The sequence below is a fragment of the Pipra filicauda genome, unplaced genomic scaffold (assembly GCF_003945595.2).
Source record: "Pipra filicauda isolate LSUMZ 115617 unplaced genomic scaffold, ASM394559v2 scaffold296_size2174093_pilon, whole genome shotgun sequence".
NCBI classification, from domain to species: Eukaryota; Metazoa; Chordata; class Aves; order Passeriformes; family Pipridae; genus Pipra; species Pipra filicauda.
In genome coordinates, this window is record NW_024104416.1 from 541,397 (window position 1) to 552,256 (window position 10,860).

Consider the following 10,860-nt stretch of genomic DNA (forward strand, 5'->3'; position numbering starts at 1 on the left):
ACATTCCACAATCTTAAAGTAGAATCCTGAGAAAAAGGTGTCATATTGCATATTACCAAAAGAGGGATTGACATTATTTCCATAAGGATGAAATCTTATCTCAGATGAGCACCTCCAATATGAGAGTTAAACTCTCTCACAATTACATATCACATCTTTGGAAACAATCTGTAGCAATCTGAAACTGCCCACATGTTTTAAAATAAACAAATAAACATACTTAGAAAATTCTTTTAAAAGTTTTCTGTATTTATTGGAGGTAAATGCTGATTACAACTTAGCACTTTGATGAGCAACTTGACCATTGTTTAATTGCATTAAAAAAAAATAAGCTGAAAACTAGGGATGACATTTTCACTTCCATTTAGAAGCTGGATCCTGAAACCACATCAGGAATTCATGGTTACCTTCATAGAGTGCTAGAATGGGTTGGAAGGGACCTTAAAGACCATTGAATTCCACCCCCTGCCACGGGCAGGGTCACCTTCCACTAGATGAGCTTGCTCAGAGCTCCCTCCAACCTGGCCTCGGACACTTCCAGGGATGGGGCAGCCACAGCTTCTCTGGGCAACCTGTGCCAGGGCATCACCACCCTCACAGGGAAGAATTTTTCTTCCTAATATCTAATCTAAACCTCCTCTCTTTCATTTTGAAGGCATTCCCCCTTGTCCTGTCCCACATGCTCTCATAAATTGTTTCTCTCCATTTCTTGTTTTTCCTCATCACAGCATCTGTCACCCAGCCCCACTGACCCTACACTAAAGCAAAATTTAACTTTATCACCAGGAAAAAGACCTTTATTAGTTTTAGTATAATAAAAGCAACTATTTGTACCATACATCCATCATGAAAAGCAGTCAGAAAACTCTAACCTGACTGCTTCATATCCACTCAAGTTAAGATGCTGCTGTGAAGTTCATACTTCCCTGAAAGCATCAGCTGTTCCCATCCCTGGTAAGCAGCACACAGAACAACAGCCACACAGCTCCTCTGGGTTTAAGCTCCATTTAAACATAGGTATTTTCTACCTTTTTAACAATTTAATGAGGAAATGTTAAGAGAGAGTTGGATCGGTACCTAAAAAAAAAAATCTTGGGGCTGTCGATTGTGTGAGAATGGAGGGAAGAGCTGTGGGAACAGACAGTGGCTTCCCCCCATTTTAAGGGAAAGAACCCCCTTCTGGAAGCAGGCCAAGCCAAGCAGCTGTGTTGGATATCCTCATCCTGACAACAGCAGCACAGCTGGTTTGAGGTTAACAGCATTCAGTTGGCTTAAGAATAGAAACAAGTTAAAATACAAAATTAATTATTTACTCCAACTGGGAGGCTACCCAAATGTGAATGGTATTAACAGATAAAATTCCTACAGTTTAGGAAGGCACAGTGTCATTTTGATAGGCAAATGCCACACCTGAGAAATACAATAACAAGAGGAACATATATTTTTCCAGCACAGAGTAATCAAACACACACACATATGACATGGGTTTTGCAGCAGAATCTTTAAAACATGTTTTTAAATTTAGTTAGGAGCCCAGAATATAATTATACCAAAGCACAGATACTAAACTGGAATTCTCCATAGTTACAAAGATATCAACATTTAAACAGATGCCTTCTTTTTTTATGGGAACTCAAGTTAGCTACAAGGATTGCTGTGGATGGAAATTTGGAGTAGCAGTGTTAGACTCTGGAGGGTAGGTCAGCTTACCTTTAAGGTAACGGGTGTGAGGCACAGGCTTCTCAGCTCTCCTACATAAAAATGAGATTTTACACGTGACAGCAGTTGAAAGCTGGTTTTAAGCCCAAGGTTTCGAAGGAAAGTGGTCTTTTCTGAGCTCTTCCAGGTGGGAATGTCCATGAGTGTTTAACTAAGCCTTGACTAGCATATGCAGAAAGCAAAAAAAGCTCCGTTAATGCTGAGGAACACGTGTGGTGCAGGCTGAGCCCTGGGCGGGACCCCAGAGACACAGAGCCCGGGAACCTTTGCATGACAAAACCTTTGCATGACAAAACCTTTGCATGACAAAGGGCACGAAGAGCGGTGGCACAGCCGGGTGAGGGACCCTGGCACACAACAGGAGCCCGGGGCTGGGGAGAAGAGCTGAGACTTACAGGCTGTGAAAGCCCAGGGGCCCTTTGTTTGGGTCCCTCCTCGGAGGCACCGCCTCGAGATGGTTTTGTTTTACTGCGCCGTGGATAAATGACTTTGTGGAACGGGGCATCTCAGGCTCTGCCGAGGGAAGCCACTAATATTAGGATAACTCACCTTCTTGGCTAAAAAGACAGGAACCGACAGAATCCTCATGTCCTTGGTTCAAGGGAGCAGGTTCATGACGCTGAAGTTCTCCTGTCTTTACATCCCATATTTTAAGCTTGCTTTTTAAGGCTGCTGTGCACAAGTAACGACCATCAGCAGCAAAGCAGCACCCTGAGATGTCACTGCTGCCCCTGAAACACAGATGAGGAACACGGGGAGAGTGAGCTTTGGTAACCTAATGGTTACAAAACCTGCAACTTAGAGATCCCTGTCTCCAGCCAGCAAAGCATCACGAGCATATTCTGAATTTTAACCACACTAACGATTCTGTGAACTGCCTGGAGCTGCTTAAAACCTCACAGCCAGCACAGGATTAAGTCCCTTATTGGATGAGGTCATTTCACAGGACTGAATCCAAGCTATTATGGGATAAATGACCAGGTGGGTTTTTTTTTGTTGAATGTAGCTTAAATAAGAAATTGTTCAGCAGCTACAACAAACTCACATTTTAATAAATTACAAATAAACAAAAGGCAGCCATTTTTTCATTAAATAAAAAGCATCCACCTATCTCTGTGCATAAATTTCAACTCAAAGGTTCAGAGGAAAATGATTAAACATTTCTAGATCAAAGTCTAAATTTGGAAGCAGTCAGAAAAGAAATCTGTGTGAGGACTCCAGTGCTTCCTGAAATCTAGAGAGAGGGAAAGATTATGAGCATCTCTTACAGGAAACAATGCAGTCGTCGCTGCAATTTCAAAGAAACATTACAATGTTCCAGATTGAATTTCCCCTCCAGAGTAATTCCTGATTCCTCAAAGACAATTTCACTCCAGTGTCTAAAGGCAGACTCTCTCTGCTTTAAGAATGCAGAGCTGAATTGGTGGAGTTTATTTAATGCCATCGATGCCTTTAACATTTGACATCTCTGCTGTTGCAAACGTAAAATGGTACCAGTGCCCTGAACTGCCATAGTGCTTCTCCTGAACTGCTCACTTCAGAGAGGGTTTAGCAGCTGAAGGCTCAGGAGGTGGTACTGAGCAAAGCTTCTGGCACTGGACATGACCTTCTCTAGGAAAAAGGAGCTGGAAAAACAATCTCTGATCTCCGGATGGTGTCACCTGACAGAGACAGTTCTAATCATTGCAATCCATTTGTTGCTCTTCTTATTTTTAAATCTAACTGGTTTTATCACCAGGCTCTGATTCGCTGTAGCTAACTTGACATTTATGAGACTGCTCAAATATTTTGAGGCCAGTTCTTAAGGAATGCCAAACTCCCTGACCTGAGTGGAAGCTTCACAAAACTGAGGTCTTGGTAGCAAAATTACCTTAAAAGGGAAATTATTGTTAAAAAAAAAAATCACTCTTGGTCTAATTTAGGCCCATTATCTCTTTTTTGTAAGCCTATGCTGAGGAACACTGGGTGTAATGTCTTACAGATGAGTCCCTTTTGCCTTCCTCAAGTAAGGATATTCAAGCTGAATTAATTGATTTCCTCAAATTTTTTGTAAGAAATTAAAAAAAAAAATAAGAGCTGCATGAACAAGATGCAAAAGTCATAAGTCTTACCTTGGAGATGTGCCGCTATTGTTGCACAGATTGCATCAAAAACATTCCTGCTATTTTCTCTGTCTGAACCAGATACCCCTCACCTCCCATCACAAGAAATGTTACGTGAAGTTACAATGCATCCATGTTTTACTGTCCACTGAAGAGAAAATAAAAGGTTTTAAAAACATGCTTGAGGGTTTGAGAGAGTTTTACAGCAGATTTTCTATAACCTATAAGCAGATTCAGAAAGAATGCCTTAGTCCTTCGTTTTGGTAAAACCTGATGGATGTCTTTATACACAATTTTTCTATTTTTGTGTCAGTAATAAACTTAGAATTAGATAAGGCCGCCCTGTTCAAATCTTATAATCTTAATTTAATCAATCTTAAATGTCTCTTCTGAGACTGGTTATTATTATCATACCCATTTGTACCCAAAAAAAAGGGAGATATGTTCAGACTCACCTGAGCTCAAGCAATTAGCAGCAGCAAAACTAGGACTAAAATCAAACCTACCTACCCTAATTGTATTTTAATGTGCTAACAAAGAAGGTTGTGTTTTCTTGTTTATCAATAATAAAGCAATAAATAAGAACTTTGCAGTTGTACCTTCTGCAAGATGCATTCAAAAGGACACATACAAGTATTCTTCCTGTTGCCATACCCCAGGCCCTGACAGTGTTATCAGAGGTTGATTTTGCCACTCTAAAAATTACATGAATGAAAGCAGCAAATCGATGTTTTCACTTACAAGAAGATATTTAAAAAATAAACGACAACATCTAATTCTGACAATGATTTGACATTCTCACACCCACTAATTAAGAACAGATTCTTAGGGGCTACAGCAAAAATTACTGCACAGCTTAGCTGAAAAAGGGATTATTTATGTTTCAGTGAGAAAGTAATAATAAAAATGTCATGTACACAACTTGCAGTGCAAGCAGTCAATTACATCATTACAATACACTTAATTACTTCTAACATTAGAATAAATGTAAAGCCTTTATGATGTCTTTAATGAATGTGCTCTTGTCAGTGGGTTCTTTCTGATTTTTAGTGGTTATGTTGCTGGGTAACCCTCTACCACAAACCCTGCTCTGCACAAACACAAAGCTCCATTAGACATCAAAGCTATTCAATAAAGTTTACTAAAACTGGCAGGTTTCCACTAAATGGGGGCTCAAAATTTTTTCCCTCCCGTGGTTTTATTAAAATATTCCCAAATATCTAAAGTAATATTTATACTGAAAGTCACTAGATGTGAGAAACATTTTAGTAGTATTTTGGCTTTTTATTTTCAGGAAGTTCATGAACCATCACTTTTATATATTTCATCTGAGAAATCTGATGCCTTAACATTCTGACAACTAAAAAGACAACTATATGACTAAAAACTTCTTATTTTCTCCATATGTGTGTAAATTCTGTAACCAACATAATCTCTGTTCCTAAACAGAAACACTTAAAGCAAAAGACCACACAAAGTTTATGAACTGGCAGCATTTTTGATTGGAAAGTTGTTTCTGGGGCTGTTGACAAAGGTATTTTACTTGCTGTTCAGCAATTTTTCAAAATAAACACAATTGCAATGGGCAGTGTAGCATGTGTACTACTCAGTGATCAAAAAATGAATCAGTTGAGACTACAGTCTGATAAAAATTGATTTAATCTATGACTTAGGGACAAAATATGGAATAAATAGTATCCCTGGAGGCACTGCATGACCCACTTAACCAAATGTTAATATATGCTGCAGTTATTTTAATTATTGTGTCCACAGATTGACACTGGATCAAGATGCATTTCTTTTTGTTTGATGAGAGAGGCTCAGTGGAAAGGCCACAGAATACTGAAACACAGACAGAAGAGAACTTTTCTGAAGGCATAAATCTCACTGACAAACCAACCCCCAAACTTTGGCTAATTCAATGTTGTTCTTCTATACAAGTGATATATATTTATATATCTCCTTTAGAACATATGGCAAAAAGAGACTTCCAGGCCTGTGTAACTCAGAAGCAGAATTTAAAAAGTCCTTTACCCTAAAAGAGGCTACAATCTATCCAAGTATTCCAACATACATTTAAGATGCCAGAAAGATTCCTGTTTAATTCATCAGAGTAACTCATATCTCAAAGTATCATGAGATCAGTCATCCTACCTTCCTCTAGATAAACCATCTTCTATTTCCATGATTAACCCAATTATTTCAATCAAATTTTTGTTTGTGTAAGTACCAAGGGGTTTCAGAATCTGTCTGAAAGCTTAAACTCCCTTTATTATGTGTTCTTTCATGTGTCTTCAATATGAGAATAAAACCTTGTACTTCTGACCACTAGTGCCCTTCTCGACATCAAGGCTCACATCTAGAGCTGCTTCCTCACCAGGACTTTCATTGCAAGTTCTCCTGCTCACTTGGCAGCTCCTAATAACAGACAAAACTTGAAAGTAAATTCATTTTTCACTTTTTCACTTATTTTCTCAGTGTGTATCAATGCACTAACTGACACCAGAATCATTAGGAATGACTCTAAGATAAAAGAAAAAAAAACCAAAACAACAGATCAAAGCTACTGTGTGTTCTTGTTCTATATTTTATGAGTCAAAAAAGTCTTGCAGTCAAAACTGCCCTTCTAGACTTACCCAGGCTTTGTCTGCTGCATGTGCTATTAATCTTTGTTTTCCCAAAGATATGTGGACTGTCAGTCCACAGAGATGCTGTTTGTTGTCAAGAGGAACTTCAAATACTTTCTCAGTGCACTCAGTCATTTGATATCCAGTCTTTCAAAGGGGAAAAAAGACAACCCCAAAGTGAAATTCTCAGGGCTGGCCCAGCCACCTGAGATCAAGTCCACCACACTCTCCAGAATTCTAAAATGACTTCAGCTCTTTCTTCAGGGGAGGAAATTAATGTCTTAATACATCTTACATAATTCTTGCTATCACAAAGTCCCCAATACTCAGGAAAATACTTTTAGGTAGATTCTGAAAAATAAGCGTTGTTCAACAAGTGTTGAAGAAACCTTTCTTAGATAAAGATTACAAAAATTCCTTAAACAGAAATTAGACACTTCAGGCAAGTGGCACACTATAGCCTTTCCAGCAAAATGAACATTCATGGATTTATTGTACTTAAAAAAAAATTAATGGATTATCTTCTTATTTTCAGGTCTTGATTTCAGCTCACTTACATGCAAGACAAACTGAATGGCATTTTGCTAAAGGCAGAAAAATGAAAGTTCCAGTTCTGAGTTCACAGAATCACAGAACATGCTGAGTTTGAAGGGACCCCCAAGGATCATCCAGTCCAACTCCTGGCCCTGCACAGGCCCATCCCCAAGAGTCACCCCCTGTGCCCCAGAGGATCAGCCAAACCCTCCTGGAGCTCTGGCAGCCTTGGGGCTGTGCCCACTGCCCTGGGGAGCCTGGGCAGTGCCCAACCAGCCTCTGGGGGAAGAACCTTTGGCTGAGATCCAACCTGAGCCTGCCCTGACACAGCTCCAGCCATTCCCTGGCTGCTGTCCCTGGTCCCCCCAGAGCAGAGCTCAGTCCCTGCCCCTCCTCTGCCCCTGCCCAGGAATTGGAACTGCACTGAGGTCTCCCCTCAGTCTCCTCTGCTCCAGCTGAACACACCAAGTGCCCTCAGTGTCCTCACACCCCTTCAAATCAAGGCCCTTCCCCATCTCCGTGTCCCTCCTTTGGACACTCTCCAATGGCTCAATCCCTTCCCTCCACTGTGTCCCCCCAAACTGCCCCAATGTTGAGGTGAGGCCGCCCCAGGGCAGAGCAGAGCGGGACAATCCCCTCCCTGGTGCCCCAGGACAGGGATGTCCCTCCTGGCTGCCAGGGCACTGCTGGCTCAGGGACAACTGGCACCACCAGGACCCCCAGGGCCCTTTCCCGGCTCTGCTCTCCAGCCTCTCATTCCCAGTCTGTCCGTCCATCCGGGGTTGCCCCATCCCAGGGGCAGAATCCAGCACTTCCCCTTGTTGAACTTCCCATGGGTGGTGATTCCCAGCCCTGGGATCTGTCCAGGTCTCTCTGCAGGCCCTCCCTGCCCTCGAGGGACTCAACAGCCCTTCCAGTTCTGTGTCATCTCCAAACTTGCTCCGTGTCCCTTCCAGTCCTGAGTCCAGGTCGTTGCTGGAGATGTTGGAGAGCACAGGGCCCAGGATGGAGCTCTGTGGAGCCCCACCAGTGACAGGTCACAGTCTGATGTCACCCCAGTCACTGTCACCCTCTGTGCCCGAGCCCTGAGCCAATTGCTCACCCCCCCCAGGATGTGTTTATCCAGCTGTGGGCTGGGCAGTTTGTCCAGAAGGACACTGGGAGAGACAGGATCAAAAGCTTTGCTGAAATCCAAAAAGATCACATCAGCTGCCTTTGAGACAAAAAAAGTTTGGAACTGTCAATGTGGCAGTTATTAAACTGTAAATGTCATGACTAACACACTGAGATAGTTATTTTTATATCTCCTATCTATAATATTTGCTTAAGACTGCCAGATGTCTGTTTACTTTGGAACTCGTTATTAAGAGCTGGGACTTTTTTCATTCCAGATTTCTTGGTTTCTTTGAGCTGGCAATCCCTTGGATAACATGATGCTGCTAACCTGAACATTGCCTGGACTTCTTGCACTTTTGGGGCTTTTTCACTATGCCTGGAAAAAGGGTTGGGTTATGGTAGAAACCTACTGCACAGCAAGAAGCCAACATTTTAGATACTTTATAAATGATTTCATGTGAATTCTTATGACATTAAGGCACTACTGTGACTCGTTACCAATTCTTAGATGAAGTCATGACTGCTTAATGTACATCAGAGCCCAAGACCTGCAATCTACTTAGCACAGATACGTTGTTATTTGCTTGCATAACACAGAACTGTATGTCTCCAAGCCTTCTTATAGACTTAACTCAGATTTGATCACCTGGAACCTCGACACTTCCCCTATTTAGATCTCGCTGTTGCTTTGCCCAGAGGGGTTGGAATTTTAAGGAAATCCCAGCTAACAACACAAAACTTAGCAGAGCAAGAAAACAGAGGTTGAGATTGAAATAAAAGGAAAAAGCCAGTGACAAGTATAAAAACACCATGGTTAGGCTGGTAACAACTGTTTGATCCCTGATTTATCTTTCTCCACAAAGAATCCCACACATAAACAAGTCAGAAAAAGGAACTTCCAAGAGAAAAAGAGCAAGCTTTGTGCATCAGCTTTCAGCTTTAAAATATTAATGAACTGGAGCTCTGATTCGGTGTGTGCTACACATGCTTACAGGAGTCACTCTTTAATGTCAAGGAACGTGTTGGAAGTACGAAATAGTTCTATTTATCTGTGACTGCAAAAACATTGACAGCTGCTATTTTTAACTTCAGTAAATATCCTCAGGAGGCTCTCTGATGATTCAGTCCATCTTCACGCCTGTGTAACACTCCTTGTCTGATTTCAGCTTTAAGATTTTTTTCTTTAATTTGTTGTTGTGTTTGGAACACATGCAGAGTTTCACTGCACAAGAGCATGAAAGTATTTTCGTGTCTTCAAAGCAAAAATGGCAGGAGCTCACAGGATCACCGTGTCCTCTCAGAATTTTAAATGCAATCTGGAAAGGAACAGAGCAACATTTAGGAATAGTTTTCTTTGAGATTATTTTTGACAGTTTAGTCCATGAGGGGGAGTACAAAAGCAGGAAGCAGAGGAGAATGTACCTTCAGTTCCACTTGCCTGTGCAAAGTTGACATTTTTTCCTTGGTACTACTTTGGAGCAGATTTACCAAATCTGGTTGAGAAAAAAAATGTTGATGGATATGGATTGTAGTTCTGTTTTTCTAGAGGTTTGGTTTGGTTTCCCAATTCTTCTTCCTCTCAAGTCTCTCTTAAGTCTTTTTAATGCTTGTTTCCTTGATTCTGGTCCATCCAAGGGCAGCACATCAAACTCTTAGGCCACACATTTTAGACAAGACTATTAAAAATTTTGTCGAAGATATTTTGAAAAGGTTTCTCTTCAGTCATTTGGGAGTTTGCTCATGACTGTCCAACATGTGTTGGTGTGAGCAGAGCTAACAAACCCCAGCTGCCACGTGCATTACACACACAAAGCACCAAGAGAGCTTTCCAACCCTCGGCCCAGAGCCCTGTGACCACCCCCGGGCACAGAGCCCGGCTTGCACCAGCCTGCCCGCCCTCCCCAGCCTTCCTGCACCCTCAGCATGTGCCAGGGTTGGGTTTGGCAGCAGCCATCAGGCAGGTCAGGATTATTTCAGAGTTCATAATGAACATGACCCAGAGTGTGCCCAGGTGGCCAAGAAGGCCAATGGCATCCTGGTCTGGATCAGGAACAGTGTGGCAGCAGGACCAGGGAGGGGATTCTGCCCCTGGACCGGGCACTGCTGAGGCCTCACCTCAAGTGCTGTGTCCAGTTCTGGGCCCTCAGCTCAGGAAGGACATGGAGGGGCTGGAGCAGGTGCAGAGAAGAGCAACGAGGTCCATGGTGAAGGGACTGGAGCACAAGTGCTGTGAGGAGAGGCTGAGGGCTCAGCCTGGAGAGGAGGAGGCTCAGGGGAGACCTCCTCACTCTCTGCAACCACCTGGCAGGAGGGGGGAGCTGGGGGGGTCGGGCTCTGCTTGAAGGCCACCAGCAGTAGGACAAGAGGGCACAGGCTCAAGCTGCCCCAGGGGAGGTTTAGGTTGGTATTAGGCAGAAATTTTTTCCAGAGAGAGTGCTCAGCCCTTGGAGGGGGCTGCCCAGGGAGGGATGGAGTCCCCATCCCTGGAGGTGTTTAAGGACAGACTGGATGTGGCATCAGTGCCATGGGCTGGGTGACAGGGTGGGGTTGGGTCACACGTTGGACTCAATGATCCCAGAGGTCTTTCCAACCTTTCTCTGTGGTTCTGTTCTACAGTATGACAACTGGGGACAAAGAGTGGCATAAACAGTTTTCTTTGTAACTACATAAAATAAGGCAGATTTTAATCATAGTATTAATCTTGTAGCACATTAGTCTTAATAATTTGTGTAAAAATGACACAAATGTCCTGCACAGGGCCA